The sequence below is a fragment of the Sus scrofa genome, chromosome 7 (assembly GCF_054392235.1).
Source record: "Sus scrofa isolate SSC_HxYL_T2T_F1_AM1 chromosome 7, Sscrofa_HxYL_maternal_Yorkshire_Landrace_v2.0, whole genome shotgun sequence".
Taxonomy (NCBI): domain Eukaryota; kingdom Metazoa; phylum Chordata; class Mammalia; order Artiodactyla; family Suidae; genus Sus; species Sus scrofa.
The window spans coordinates 66403205-66417454 of NC_139389.1; the positions used below are offsets into that span (position 1 = coordinate 66403205).

General features: G+C 55.1%; 1 protein-coding gene across 8 annotated transcripts in view; it reads right to left on the reverse strand.

Moving 5' to 3' along the window:
- Window positions 1-14250, reverse strand: part of LINGO1 (leucine rich repeat and Ig domain containing 1) — a 205573-nt gene that overhangs the window by 128962 nt on the left and 62361 nt on the right. For 3 of the 8 annotated variants that reach the window (XM_084966981.1, XM_084966978.1, XM_084966977.1), the window contains one exon: window positions 3056-3205. The exons of the other annotated variants lie outside the window; for them this stretch is intronic. The gene's annotated coding sequence lies outside the window, so the exon portion shown is untranslated. The remainder of the gene's footprint in view (window positions 1-3055; window positions 3206-14250) is intronic. 8 annotated transcript variants of the gene reach the window in all.

Genomic DNA, 14250 nt, shown 5'->3' on the forward strand with positions numbered 1-14250 from the left:
CATCTCTATTTTGCAGATGTGGAACTGAGGCTCAGAGAAGTTAAGCTACTTGCCCAAGGCCACACAGCTGGTAAAACGCCTATCAGTTTGCCTCAGTATTATGAAGGGAAAAAGGGAGGAAGAGAGGGAGGGAGGGAAAAAAGGAAGGAGAGATGGAGGGGGATTCCTTGATCCACTTCCACCTTGATTCCCCTTTTTTTTTTTTTTTTGTCTTTTGTTTTTTTTGGCGGGGAGGGGGGTGGGGAACCCACACCGGCGGCATATGGACGTTCCCAGGCTAGGGGTCTAATCAGAGCTGTTGCTGCCGGCCTACGCCAGAGCCACAGCAACGTGGGGTCCGAGCTGCATTTGTGATCTACACCACAGCTCACAGCAACAACGCCAGATCCTTAACCCACTGAGCAAGGCCAGGGATCGAACCCATAACCTCAGGGTTCCTAGTCAGGTTCGTTAACCACTGAGCCATGATGGGAACTCCCCATCTTGATTCCTTGATGGCAATTCATCTTTCTGCTCCCTTTAAGGCAAAACTCCAGAGCTATCCCTACTACGAGTCTCAGTCTCCACTCCCTCAGTTCCCGCTCTCCTTCACCCTGCCTCTGGTTGTGCTTCTGTCCCCATTACGCCGCAAAACTGCTCTTATCAAGGTTCCCAGAAACCTCAGTTTTACCAAACCCAGTGGTCACTGCCACAGCTAACTGTGTCCTCCATCAGGAAAACACTTTACCTCCAGGCTCCCAGGACTCAGCCTCTTCTGATTATCCTCCCAGGCTCTCTTCCCTTCTTAACCCACCTTCCCCCCAAACATTTAAGGCCCCAAGGCTGGACAGGGCTCTCTTCTCTGTCCCATCTGCATATCCCCTGGTCTCACCTGGTCAGTCATGTGGCCTTAAATCCCATCCGTGCCCCAGTCTCTCTCCAGCCCCAGCGCACTCCTGAGCACCAGCTGCGGGTATCTACCAGCCCATTTGTCATCCCCACTCGCTCATCTAACAGACCTGTCCAAAACAGAACTTTTAATTTTTATCCCCCAAATTACATCTCCCTCAGCCTTGACTCCTCTCTTGCTCACACTACAGCCAAGCCATCAGCACACCACGTCAGTTCAACCCCAGAAACACATCCAGACGCTGCCTGCTTTCCCAGGCCATCTGCTCCTGCCCTCACCAGCTCCTGCCCCTTGCCTCTCCAGGGCTCCCTGATCCCACCCTAGCCCCAAATTCTTACAGCAGCCACATCATGGTACAAATGGAATCCTGTCACTCTCAGGCCATAAGCAAGAGGTTTCCAGTGCAGAGAGAAACACATCCAGACTCTTCAAACTCTGCCCACTGCTTGGAACTCACCTTCTATTGCAATCTGGTCCCCTCCCAGGCTGGCCGGTTTCAGGGTCTCTGTCTTTCTGCCCTTCTGCCCAGAATGCTCTTCGCCCATACTTTTCTGGTCAAAGGGACCTCCTTTATCTTCCCTGGCCACCCCCATGCACCCCAATCTCTCCCATCTTTCAAAGACTTTATCCCTACCTGACATCATTTGGCTGATTTATGTCCTTGTTTTCATGTATCTCATCATAACACAAACCCAGTAAGGCAGGGAGGGACCAGGTCCATCTTGTTCAGCTCTAAATCCACCTCTTACTAAGTGCAGTGCTCAGCACCTAAGCAGATGCTCAGTAAATATTTGTTGAATGAATGAATGGGCAGAGGCAGCTCTATCTAGCTCCAAAGCCTGTGCATCTACTTCCTACACAATCTGCTCCCATATAAGTGGAAAGGGGCCAGAAGGCACACCCAGCAGGGCAGGACCCTCTGAGCAAAGGCAGAGAGGTGGGCCCAAAGCTGAGACAAGGCTAGCTGAAACAGCTGGTGCACAATGGAAAGCGATGCGGCCTGAGGCCTCCCTGGGCTGTCAGGCCCCATGGCCCTTGCCCAGGGGGAAACTGGGGCTCTCACACCCGCCAACCTGTCCCATTCAGAAGGGAGCCTTGGGGGGCAGCCGGCAACTGAGAGCGACTTGGGGTGGGGGTGGGGGGCCCGCAGGATGCCTGCCAACAGCTGGTGCTGCTGCCAGGCAGCCAAGTAATCGTGTTAGCCAGCGGAAATTGGTCCAGGGAGTTTTTTCCTTCGCCTCCCGTTTTCTTTCTCTTCCCTTCCCCCTCGGAGCTGCAAGACTCGGAAGATTGATCTTTGCCTGAAACGGAGGAGATAACTCGATATAATGAACTCCACTGTCCCTCTTGCTGTTTGGAGCTTTTAAAAAATTTAAAAGGGCTGGGGACAAAAAAGCTTGTCCTCGGGGCTCTCTGGGGCTGCTCATCCTCCCCTGGAAGCCCCCGCCTCTGCTCATGCCCCTCTCCCAACTCTCCATCTGCCTCCTTCCCCTCTTTTTCCCTTGGGATGCCTTGATGGAACAAAGGTTAAAAATATCCCCTTTCTCTTGCAGCTTTTAAAAATAATTTCGTTGAGGTCAGGACTGGATCCACCAATGGCCCTGCCTCCCACAGCCCTGCCCCCATGGCCACCCCCACTTCCCAGAGTCACCAGCCAGCCTGGAGGTGACAGGTTGGCTCAGTCCACCTGTTCTCAGAGCATTTCCAAAGGGAGCCAGTGAGGCCCGGTCCGCCCACTGAGATGCTGCCAGAAATGGCTTTTGTTCCAGCAAAGGGCTCTTTAAAGAGCCACCTAATGACACACAAAGGAAGCGCAGGTCCTACTGGGACCCAGGTTTTGCCCCACCTTGCTTGTCCATGCCTCCCCCTCCCTAATCAGCCCCACCCTCCAGCCTGGGACTCAGGGGCTCTGTGCCCCTACATACATTCACCCCATCAGTCAACATTTATTGAGTACCTACTCTGTGCCAAGCAGTGGGCTGGGAGCTGGGGACGCAGGAGACAACCAATCCTCTGATTCCTGCCCTCAGTGGCCTGAAAGCTTGGTGAGCAATCAATGGTCACACTCCGGGGAGATGAGGGGGAAGCCTACGCCACACTGGGACAAGGGCTTTAAAAAAGGCCAGGGGGCTCTAAGACCATGGACAGGGGTCAGGAGATGCTTGCCTGAGGAAGTGTCCTTAGAGCAGAAATCTGCAGGGCAAGCAGAAGACCACAGGGCAGAGGGTGTGGGTGGAGGGCTCCAGGCATTGCAGGGAGGGTCTGGTCCCAGGAGGATGCCACCCAGCGGGAAGGCCTCTTCCCAAGGCTCTCTACCTGCAAAGGGAGGCCAAATCTCAGCCTTACCTAGCATCCAAGGCCCATTCTAGCCTGAACTCTGACCTCCCACCCCTACCCCGCCACATCTCCAGCTTCCCCCTTTAAGGAGCAGCTTAAACAGAAGCTGCTCCTTCCCCTGGGCTCCCACATCAGTATTCCTCCCCACCCCACCCCACCCCACCAGCTGCTGGATGTTACAGGGCCCCCTGCTCACACAGGCCATGCTGAGCAGTCTCTGTGCAGCCAGAGCCCCGCGCAGAGCCAAGCCTGTGCCAAGGAGAAGGAAGCACTGGGGACACCATCAGAAGGTTCAGACTCAGATCAGCGTGGGCTGAAGGCATCAGAGAGAACGTCCTGAAGAGATGGATCAGGGTTCGGAATAAAGACGGATTTGGACAATATAAGGGCATCTATCCAGGGTAGCAGAGAGAATAGCTCAGGAGAGGCCTGAGGATGTGGGCACCCAAAGACCAAGACCCGCCCAGGCTGATCGCTAACCTGCAGCCCTGAAGAAGTCAAGTTGGAGAGGAGGAAACTGAGGCTCAGAGAGCAGCTGCTTCCGCTAGGCTGTGCAGCCAGGTGGCGGGGGGGGATGCCAGCTAAAGTTCCTTAAGCAGTCATTGTCCACTGGAACCTATTCTCAGCACCCAACAACCCCTCTCTGACCTCCAAATAGCTCCCAGACCAATAGTCAGGTAACTACCACACCTTGTGGCCCTTGGAAGCGAGAATAGGGGCCTGAAGAACTTGAACCTGGGCTAGGGAGGCAAGAGATATCTGAAGTGGTTCTCTAAGGAGATGTTTGCTGGGCTAGGACAGGCGTTCCAGGCAGAGGTAGTCCTGGGCGAGGACCTAGAAAAGCTTCCACCAGATTTGCTTCTTTGCCCCTCCCTGTACCCTCCGCCCCAGTTTCTGGCCTGGCTGGGCTCTAGGGAACATGGGTCAGCCCACTCAAGCATGAGCCTTGAAGAAATCAGCCCCTTTTCTACCCACCACCCTGCCCTGAGAGGCTGTTCTGGGAACCTCCCCGCCAGGCCTTCTGTCCTCCACTTTGGGGCTCTGAGGTCCAAGCCCCCCTGAGTCAAGGATCCCGCAGAGGCTAAGGGTTCTTGCTCAGAAGGCCCTTGACTACCCCTCCACCGTCCCCCAGAGAAACCCTAGAAACCAAGCTTGGCCACCCACGAGGGGCAGGCCACAGGCTCCACAGACTACAGTGCGGCCAGCCTCTCTCCCCAGGGCCCACCACTGCCAGGAAGAAACAGAAAGGCCCAGCCTGACCTTGTGGTTCTGCAGGCAAGTGGCTTCCCACCTCAGCTTCTCCAGTGCAGCCCCGGGGGTTGTGGGCTCTGCGGATACCAGGGCTGGCTAGAGATACAACAAGCTTTCCATGTAACCAGCCCTGCCCCGCTGCTGGGGGCTGAAGCCCTGGTCCCTACACAGACCAGGAAAGCCTCACCTGAACATCCAAGCGTAAGGCTCCCAAGATCTCAGCTGAACCCAGAGAGAAGAGGGACCAAGAATAAATCAGGGTTCAGGCAGAGGGAGAGAGAAACTAGGCAGGAGAGGGGCAGAAAGAGTCTTGAGCCATCTCAGTGGGCAGAGCCTACATGTCAGGTAGACGGAAATATTGGGCATCACCCTCTGTGCCCAGTAGCTTCATGGGCCGATCTAAGCAGAGAAGGGGAGCCTTTAGCCAGTTACTGGCAAGTATGAGGTTGGCAACTGACCAACCTGGCTGAGCACCCCAGAAAAACTGCCCTTGGGCTTGTGTGGAACTGAACATTCTTTCCTAAGCCTCTGAGGGGTGAGAAGGCTCAGGCTGGTCCCCCGCCACGGCCTCCCAGCCAGAGCTGCCCCTGCCTGTCATGGCACCTTCTCCCTACAGCCTCTGGGGAACAGTCACAGTGGCCAGGCCAGCTCTCGCAGAGCCACCAGCTAGGGGGCTGACATAGCAGCTTGCCCTCCCTCCCAGCAGCTCTCTGAGAGGCATGAGCATCCCATATACAGAGGGGAAAACCAAGGCTGAGCAGAAGACACAGAAAACCTTTCTCCCAGCCCGGCAATGAGAAAAAGGCAGATGATGTTCAAAATTGTAACTTTCTTTCAGCTCATCAGAGAGCTGAGGTCACAAGGCAACCAGGGGGAGGGAGCTGCAGAGGGTAACAGGCTGCTCTGAGGGGTGTGGGACACGCCGCCGATGGTTTCAGCTCTGGCAGAGATGGGAGTAAAGGGTGCCCCCAAACCAGCAGATACAGCTCCAGGTGTAGCAAGTCTCAGAGGCCAAATGTGGGCCAGACCCAGACAAAGAGGGTCTGCCCTCCCCACCAGCTTGTCTCCACGGGTCCCCACAATGCTCACGAGAAAGCAGGGGCACAGTGGGAGATAGAAGAAAGACCCCCTTGGTGGTGAGTGGACAGGACACTCAGCCTGCCTCCCCGACACTTTTGGGGGGAAGGCAGGAGATGAGTGAATTTAACAGAAAGGGCAGAGGGGTAGGGGAGTTTTCCAGGCCTCTCTTCTGAGCTGGCTGTCCTCCCCCAGCCTCCACGAACCTCCCTGGCCAGGAGGGGTCTTGCTGAGGACTTTGGGAAGCCCCCCTCCTCTCCAGACTCCTTCCCTCTTTAGGCACATCCATCATGAGCACCCCCTTCACCAAGGTCCACAGGGTAGTGAGAGTGGGCCTGTGGGGAGCCCAGGGGCCAGCGGAAGGGACAAACAGCTCCCTTGTGAAAGGGGAGCGTGACCCCAATACCCCAAGGCAGAGTTGAAGGGCTGAAAGGGCACAGATTCTTGGGGGCAGGGCCCAGGCTTCTTGGCCTCAGGCCTGTTCCCTGCACCATTCCTCAGGAGCCCCAGCCTGGAGAGGGTCAGCAGCTTCTGCTCTATTCCTTCTGAAGGCAGTCAACTCTGGGCACAGTGTCAGGGGCGGGGTGGGGGGGGCTGATATTCTTTTCGCTCTCCTCCAAGAACCTTTAGATAGTCAAATTATAGTTCGATATAAAAGCAGAGTCAAAGACATCAATTCAGGAGTTATTCTCTTCTTAACGAGCAAATGGGGAGGACAGAGGGAGGGAGGCTGAAGACTGGGGGTGGGGAGTGGAGTGACAAAAAAAAAAGAGAGACCCTGTGGGGGAGGACGGCAGCGAGAGGGGGGCTGGCTGGGCATCTCGAGGGCTGGAGGCTGTGCTGCTGTGAGCCCCAGCCACCCCTGGGAGCAGCTGGGGCACCCATCCCACTTTCATTGATGCAGCCAGCCAATCAACAAGTATTTCTTGAGCACCTATTCTTTTTTTTTTTATTTATATAATTTTTCCCTTCTATCTTGAGCACCTAGTCTATGCCAGGCCCTGAGGAGCCTCAGTGAGTAAGACAGATGAGGTCTGTGGAAGGGAAGAAAATGCATGGTGGGCAGGCCTGGTCCAACACCTCCAGTGAGGCTTGGACACGGGTGTACATTGGATGCCTCTGTCAGACACCAGGAAAGCCCAGAGTAGAGGAAAGAGAAGAGGTTTGGAATTAAGCAGACCATGGCCTGAATCCTGAACCTTCATCACAAGCTGTGTCCTTGGGCAAGTCCCCTCATCTTGCTGAGCCTCAGTAAGAATAACAAGAGCAGCCAACTTAATTGAACAGTTACCATGTGCTCAGCTTTACTCTACAACTTTACATGTACAAACTCATTTCATCAGTACAACACTATGAAGAAGATCCTACCATTCCCCCTTTCTTGGAGGAAACCAAGACACAGAGAGGTTTAGTGCCTCATGCAAGGTCATACAGCGAGTAAGTGTTGTAGCAAGGTTTCAGGGTGGGGGCAGCCTGGCTTCAGAGACTGCACCCTTAACTGCTGCAATCAGGGTCAAGAAGCTGTTCCCAACAGTGGCCTTCAGGGTTGTTCCAAGCATTCCACTATAATCTAGAATCACTGCCACCCCAACCTATCTCTGCCCACTGAACTCCCATTTGCTCTCTGGAGCCCATCTCAAATGCCCTCTCTGCAGTGAAACCGGCCAATTTCTCTCAGAACTCAGGAGGACTAAGGCCCCCAAAAGATGAAGTGGCTTGTCCAAGGTCACTTAGCTGGCTAGGGCAACACTTGCCACACACCCCATGCCTCTAGCAGGGATGGATGTGAAGGTTCTGTGGGCACGGAGGCCAATGTGGGGTCACCTAATGGTTTCTGAGCCACCAGAGAAGGATGTAGAGCACCTGAGCCTGAAAGGACAGGAGATTATAAGGACTGGGAACAGGATCAATAGCACTGCCTGAGTGCCCTCGACAAGGAACCCTGAATGAGGGACCTCCTCCCATTCATTCCATGGTCTCCCATCCCTCCCCCAAGTCCAAGACTGAAAGCACCTACTCTTCTCCCCACCTGCCCAGAACCAATACTGCTCCCTCCTCTAAGAAGCCAGCCTTGATGGCCCAGCACCCCTTAGAGCACCCCGAGGCTTCAGGCTAGCTGAGGACTAGAGCAGACCTAGAAGGTAGAAGTGTCCCCATGCCACGGGTAAAGGGCAGTCAGGTGAAGAAGCCTGGCTGGTGGGGAGGCGAGCCCTGCCTGGAGGATAACAAGGCACCCTACCCTGCAGGAGACTCAGGCAACACGCCGCGCCTGCTGGCAGCAAAGCTAACTTGATGGATGACACTATTCAGTAAGAAATAAATCCCAAGACTCGTGCGCCAGGTGAACTGGGGGGCGGGGGTGTATCTGTCTTAGAGATGCTTAATGAATGTGCTGGCTACAGCAGGTAGCAGCACATACATCTGCCTCCCAGCGCTCTCCAGCTCCTTGTGCTCTGGGACCACCCTCATCCCCCACCCTCCATCTCAGCCCTTTCCCTAAGCTTTCTTAGAATCAGGGATGGCACATAAGAAAGGTCCAGAGTAGCTGGTCCAGACCCAAAATCCCATTGCAAGGCCCGGAAAACTGAGGCCCAGAGAGAAGAGCAACTTACCCAAGGTCCCATAGGAAGCCAACTGCAGAACCTGGGCTAGAACCCGGGCCTCCAGCCTCAGCCCAGTGGCCACTCCTTTAGACTCCACTCTCCAGGGACCTCTCCAAATCCTCCCTGCCTTCAAGTTATGCTGAGTCCATCCGCATCTCCAGGCCCAGGGCTCCTCCAGAGCACAATCCTGTATCCCTCTGTCCCTGTGTTCCCTCCTCTACCCGTGACGACACGGCCACACCAAGGCAGGCACCCAGGGCCATGGCCACTTCTGGCAGGACTGAGTGGATGTGGGTTGACAACGAGTCAGAGCTGAAGCACAGGCAGGCCCTAGGGGTCTGCATTAATGGCCAGATAAGACCCATCTCTGGATACTCCTCCCAAAGACTGGGCCCCCAGATTCCCTCTTCCGGGTTAATCACTCCTGCTGTATACCTGTTAATTATTCTCCTGCCCGGTGACCCCTCACTTCCTAGAAGAGCAGAGGTCAGCCTGGCCCTGGCTGCCTCAGAATGTCTGCCAATTCCCAGGCAGGGCTTTCACCAAGCTGACGGGCGAGTACGCTCAGAACAAATCCCTCAATCAAATTAACGAGAGGCTGACCTGCCTGTGAACAGAGCAGAGGGAGCCTTGGGGAATGGGGGCGGGAGGATGGGGGGCGTGGGGAAGGGCCAGAGAATAAGGCTGCACATGACACAGAACCAGGCAAGCCCTCACCCCAGCATCTCCTCTCAGCTGCCACCATGCCTGAAATGTCACCATTAAAGGAAAACATCGTTCCTTTGGGGTTCAGAGGCATTAATGTCTCCTATTAAAGTGAAAATATCCTGGAGAGAAATCACACCCTCAGTCATTACCCACCTCCATGCGTCAGCCGAGGAAGTGGGTGAAGGGAGGGGGAAGCACTGAGTACCTACTATGTGCCAGATATTGGAGGTGACACCAAGGCTCCAGGGCCAAGTGCTGGCCAGAGGTCTCTCAGCCTGTGGGTGGCAGAGCTCGGATTTGAACTCAGAGCCAAGCTCTCTCCTTCCATATGATCTTGACAGGGACTGTGGCTGCCTCCCTGAGCCTCCCTCTGGCAGGATGAGCTTCCGGCTACCAGCATCAGCCCTGCAGGGCTTTGGTGCAGAGCTTCACTAGGACTCTGGGGGTGTAAAAGTCAGCACTCAAATCTTAGGACAGGCCTTCTGAGCTCGCTGAATGAGGCAGTACATTCCACACTACCCCAGCCCCTGGATATGCCATCCCCAGGCCACCAGTTTACCACTGAGGAAAAGAACTGTCCTTGCAATCAGACGACCCAAATTCTAATCATGTCCTTTAACCTCTCTGGGCCTCAGTCTCCCCACGTATAAAATGGAGAGAATGACACCCTCCTTGCAACATCACTGTAGGGATTCCCTGCAAGAAGATTTGGAAGAAGCCCAGCCCCTAGGGTAGCCCCCTCTGTCACTGCGTGCAGCCACCCATCTTGACTTCTGCAGAGCCCAGCCCTCCCGGAAGTCCTGGAACCCTCAGGTGGCTGCCACCAGAGGAGGGCTCAGGCTCCAGTGAGCAGAACCAGGAGGACACAGGAAGAAGCAATGGGTTGAGAAAGGCCGGGTCCCTGCCCTGTCTTTCCAGCCCAACCCCAGTGCAATTCCCCCTGGTAGTCCTGGGGGGAGGTCTGGGCCCAGCATCACCTGCCTGGCTCACTGCAGGGCTCCCCTGAGGCCCTTGACTTTCCTGACCACAGGAAGCACCGGCCAGGAAACAAGCACAACGCCATCCCCTGGGCGGGGCCCCTGTGAACATCCCTCCACAGCCCAGTCTCTGAGCAGGTCCCGTTGAAGCTCTTCCTCTCACTCAGTCTTCCCACACCCTGGCCTTGTGTCCCAGAGGAGGAAACAGGCTCATCAGGGACTGCCCTCTCTGGTGTCCCGCCTTGGGAATGGCTCTTCTTTGTTTCCTCCCATAGCTGCTTGTAGGCCTCCCCATTGCTGCCCTCCAGTGAGGTTGCTCTGGTGCCTCTGGGGTCCACCTACACAACTACCCTCAACCCGCCCCACCCCCAGGCCCTCAACCAGCACCAAGGAATCCTCTGAAAAAAGATGCAGGACCCCAGCCACTTATTGGCCACTGAGTTAGTCAGTCACCTCCTCTCAGCCAATGAGCTGAGGGCTGTCTAGGGGCAGTCAGATGGGTGGAAACACAGAGACGTGATCAACTTAGGGGGTGGTAAGGGGAGTAAGGAGGGTACGGGAACAAGCATTTATTGAGCACCAGCCATGGGGCAGGCTTGCTCTCTTTCATTTAACCCTCCCAACAGCTCCTTATAGTACGTCCGCCTTATAGATGGAGAAAATGAGCCTCTCTAAGGTCAAGGCACATACATGGTTTAACTTGAATTTGAACCTGGATCTGCCTGGTGCTCCATTGCTCCCCCTGCCCCCACCCCAGCACTGAGGAGGCATCATCAGGTAAACTAACTGCCCTGGTGACAGCGCTGATGCTCCCAGATCTCCCTTAGGGCAAGGCTGCCAGTGACCCCTTCCTCCCTGCCCTCAAGGTCCACAGCAGGCCTGGCTGACCCCAGGCGGGGAGGACGCCTGCTGCCTTCCCGTGGGGCTGACTCCCTCTCCCCTTTCTCCCCACTCTCACTAGCAAATGAGTAAGAAGAATAGAATTACAGTTTGGCTACACAAGACACAGAATTAGCAGGATTAAATATAAATAGCTATTAAAAGTGCCTTATAATTAAATTCATTTTCCAGTTATTTGTTTTACACACACCCGCCTACACTCATGCACACACGCACGCGCTCCAGGCCGAAGCTCCTCGCAGAGTGGGTGTCAGGGCCCCCGCTGCTAACCAGCCTCCTCCACGCTGTCGCCTCTTCTTTGGAGTTCCGGTGCAGGGCCTGCCTCTCTCCCGCCTGCCTTTCCCCTTCCTCTGCACCACCCCCCGCCCCCCTCCTTCCTGGCCCTACTTCCGGTCCATCCACTCAGCCCCTTCCAGAAGAACAAAAACTACCTCTACTGCTGTTCCCATGGGCTGAGCGTACTGTGAGCCAGACACCTGACACCGTCACCTCCTCTGTTCTACCCAAGACATATTTTTCATTCAACAGATAACTCTTGAATTGCCAAGTACTTGACATGCATGGTCTCATCTAATCGACATGATGACACTCATTCCTTCATTAAACAAGTATTAGGTGAACACCTACTCTATGCCAAGGTCTGGTAAGTATGAGCGCCACTTCAGCCAACAAGACTGAAGCCTCTGTTCCTGTGGAGCCCACCCTGAAGGAAGCCCAGAGCCAGGGACAGGAAAGAGGCAGATGCCACCTGAGTCAGGCCAGGAGGAGGTCAGGGGGGACAGGGACACATGGGAGGGGCATGTTGGAGAGATTCTTTCCACTGTGAGCTCCTTGAGAGCCCAAGCCTGTCCCATCACCTCCCTGTGTCCAGGGAAAGAGGGGGGACACAGAGTGGGCACATCATTCATGCTTGTCAGCCTAAACTGACCCAGCCACGTGTAAGCCTATCTCTGCCACTTCTCATGCGATGACTTTTAGAGGCCACATCTCCCTCTTGGGACTCAACTTCCTTCCCCATAAAATGGCAGTAAACCTCACCCTATCTGCATAAAGTACAGAGGTGAATCCATGTAGAGAGCTTTGAACTGTGCCTGCAACATAGTGAGTGCTCATTGAGGGTGAGTTGGTTTATGATTGTGGTTATTACTATGATTACTGCTTTTACTGTCATCCATCTCACCTGTGGAGTTGATCAATCATGGATATGCGAGAACTCAGAAAACAAGCCTCGAAGAGATGGGAAGGATCATGAGACCTGTAATAGTCAGGGTGGGAGGAAGCCCTGGGAGCAGCACATGAAAATCTATGGGAAGGAGATCGCATAGGGAAGGAATCCCTCTGGCTGATCCCAGGAGGGCTTCCTGGAGGAGGGAGCAGAGTACTTTGGGCTTCTCCATCCCAGCCCCCTCCCCTCTACTCACTTGGCCTGATCTTTGGTCCCTTCCCATGGGGCCACGGAAAGACCTCGGCCCCAGAGCTGGAGTATAAGGGAGGGGGGCACTTCAAAACTTTCAGCCTTTGAATCTGGCCATTCAACAAGCCCCACGGCCACCTGAGCCCCAGGAAAGGCACAAGAAGAATATCCTATCCTTGTAAGGGGTCAGATGGCTGAGAAGCAGGACATATGTGTCCAAGATGAACAAGGTCTGAGACAACAGCGGAGTAAGGGCATAACCCCAAGCGGTGAACCGTGAGGTCACTAACGTTCTCTAAGTCCCTGCTGTGCCTCAAGCACTCTGCTCCTTTACCTCCTTCAGGCCAAACAGCCACCCTCTCACACAGCCACATGACCTTGGCCCTGTGCTTCAGATGAAGTGACTCAAAACCCAAAGAGGCCAGCAGCGACTCGCCCTAGGTCACAAGTCCTGCAGGTGGTAGAGCTGGGATGGACCCCAGATCTGTTGGATCCGAGGCCTTTCCTTATCCCGTGCTGCCCCTGAACCAGGAAGGCCCTGCTGAGGGGTCGCAGGGCCAAGGAAGCAGCATTCCTGGAAAGCTTCCTCTGTGAAGCCCTGCCTGCACAGCCTTTCTCATCCTCCTGCTGTCACCCTCCAGGCAGACTGCCTAGCCTACTGGTCCCCTGCAGAGCCCCCACACTCAGCCAACCCCAGGAGCCCAATAGTAAAGACTTTTTGTCCTCAAAGGAGGCGGCTGAGCTAATTAGCAGAAACTCCATCCTCCCCTCAGCGAGGACATTACTTCATTATCCAAAGCCAAACAGAGCCCCACAGTGTCCGGCACACACGCTCGGGCAGCTGGCAAAAGCAGTGCAAATCGACGGGCAGCAAGAGGCCTGCTCTGGCCCAGCCTTCCCACAGGGTTTTGGTGCTCCATCCCATCCTTCTGACAAGGGCTGCAGAGGAGAAAGGAGCCTGTGTTGAATGAGAAAGATGACAGGCTGAGCAATAAGGCACAAAAACCCCATAGACAACCCTATCGTCACTTCCAGATGAAATCGGCCAACCCCAAGCGAAGGCGGGAGGGTGGGAGAGGTGGGGGTGGGATTCTGGCAGCAGACCAGGCTGCCACACTGGAGAGCTGAGTGGAAATCCCACAGTGTCCATGGTGATGGACAGCCTTCCCTGGCACCCCCAGGACAGAGACCAGCCCCTCAGCAGGGGCACAGCCTACTTTCCCAGACTCATTGCTGCCACCTGCTCTAAGCCCATTGGATGGGCTTCTCACCGTGTCTCCCATACACAGGTGGTCTCATGCCAGCCTCCTCTTCAATGACCAGGCTGTTTCCCCATCCTTTCTGCCTCTCCAGGCTTGGTGCCACCTCTTTGGGGGGCCTTTCTGACTGTCCCATCCTGCAGGGACCTGCTCTGCCTCATGCTGGGAGCACTTCTCATGGGCCCCACAAAATCAGGCACGTGGTTCTGTACTGCCTGTCATATCCAGCTCTCGTTGCTGCGGTTGTTGTTGATGATTTGTGGGTCCTGTTGTGGAAAGAACAGAGATCTGGCCGCCACTGTGTCTCTTCCATCATTGAGCTTGGTATAGAGACAAGCACACAGAAGGTGTTTGGTAAGCATTTGTTGCCTGAACACTAGGAAGTCCTTCTAAAGCCTCCATATGCTGCGACTGGGAACATTTGGAGGATTTAGAGACCAGGGTTAGAGTCAGCTATAAGGCTTCTGTATGCTCTTGGAGAAGTCACAGCCTTATTGCCCCCACCTGAAAGGCAGGACTTGAATCAGAAGGACCTGGGGCTGTGTTCGGTGGGAGGAGATGGTAGACCCCAGGCTGAGCTGGGCGCTGTTCGTGGTGCTGAATCTGGGAGCAGCCCTCTCCGAGGCTGGACTGCCGGCTCTGGGTACTGCCAGGGTCTGTCAGCATGGGGGCCACATTCTCAGGCTAGGGGAGGAGGTTCAGCTTCAGCCACTGGGGGACCAACCAAGTATCCAGAGTCACAGGGAGAGCACGGTCTGATGGAGGAGGGGCTGGAAGTACACACACACCATGTGTGCACGCAGCAGCACACACATCACAAGGTCTCTGTAAACAA